This window comes from Lampetra fluviatilis, chromosome 52, assembly GCF_964198595.1.
Source record: "Lampetra fluviatilis chromosome 52, kcLamFluv1.1, whole genome shotgun sequence".
Lineage (NCBI taxonomy): Eukaryota > Metazoa > Chordata > Hyperoartia > Petromyzontiformes > Petromyzontidae > Lampetra > Lampetra fluviatilis.
Genome location: NC_136326.1, coordinates 182,577 through 183,884, shown reverse-complemented (window position 1 = coordinate 183,884; position 1,308 = coordinate 182,577). Strand labels below are relative to the sequence as shown.

Sequence of the window (1,308 nt, the reverse complement as noted above, 5' to 3'; positions counted from 1 at the left end):
TGACACACACACTGACACGCACACTGACACACTCACACTGACACGCTCACACTGACACGCTCACACTGACATGCACACACTGAGACACTCACACTGACACACACTGACACACGCACACTGACACACTGACACGCACACTGACACACACACTGACACTCACATTGACACACGCACACTGACACACTGACACACGCGTTGTCACCCCTCGCCCCGTGTCGCCCAGGGCACGATTTCTATTGGCGGCAGCGGTGGTGTCCGCGGCAATGCGGCGGTGCCGGTCCGATATTTAAAACGTAACCGGGCCAGGCAACGTTGGTGGGTTCTGGTTTGAATTGTCTTGTGGTGGCCAAACGGCTTTTGTATTCGAGGCTGTGCTGCTTTTTTTTATTGGAAGCGACCTCGAGCGAGGGCGGGTGAGTGCGTGAGCGAGTGAGAGGGCGGGTGCGGGTGGGTGGTGTGGTGTGGGTGGGTGGTGTGGGGTGGATGGGTGGTGTGGGGTGGATGGGTGGTGTGGGGTGGATGGGTGGTGTGGGGTGGATGGGTGGTGTGGGGTGGATGGGTGGTGTGGGGTGTGTGGGGTGGGTGGTGTAGGTGAGTGGGTGAGTTGGGTGAGTTGGGTGAGTGAGTGGGTGAATGGGTGGGTGGCGTGGGTGGGTGAGTGGGTTGGTGGTGTGGGTGGTGAGTGAGTGGGTTGGTGGTGTGGGTGAGTGAGTGGGTGAGTGGTTTGGTGGCGTGGGTGGGTGAGTGGGTTGGTGGTGTGGGTGAGTGAGTGGGTGAGTGGGTTGGTGGCGTGGGTGGGTGAGTGGGTTGGTGGTGTGGGTGAGTGAGTGGGTTGGTGGTGTGGGTGAGTGAGTGGGTTGGTGGTGTGGGTGAGTGAGTGGGTGAGTGGGTTGGTGGTGCGGGTGGGTGAGTGGGTTGGTGGTGTGGGTGAGTGAGTGGGTGAGTGGGTTGGTGGTGCGGGTGGGTGAGTGGGTGGGTGAGTGTGGGTGAGTGAGTGGGTGAGTGGGTTGGTGGTGCGGGTGGGTGAGTGGGTTGGTGGTGTGGGTGAGTGAGTGGGTGAGTGGGTTGGTGGTGTGGGTGAGTGAGTGGGTTGGTGGTGTGGGTGAGTGAATGGGTTGGTGGTGTGGGTGAGTGAGTGGGTGAGTGGGTTGGTGGCGTGGGTGGGTGAGTGGGTTGGTGGTGTGGGTGAGTGAGTGGGTGAGTGGGTTGGTGGTGCGGGTGGGTGAGTGGGTTGGTGGTGTGGGTGAGTGAGTGGGTGAGTGGGTTGGTGGCGTGGGTGGGTGAGTGGGTTGGTGGTGTGGGTGAGTG

At 61.0% G+C, this 1,308-nt stretch overlaps 1 protein-coding gene across 1 annotated transcript in view; it reads left to right on the top strand.

Annotated features, from left to right (window-relative positions):
- LOC144949033 (ectonucleoside triphosphate diphosphohydrolase 5-like) overlaps positions 1–1,308 on the top strand; it is a 274,189-nt gene that overhangs the window by 102,983 nt on the left and 169,898 nt on the right. The gene's annotated exons all lie outside the window — the stretch shown is intronic.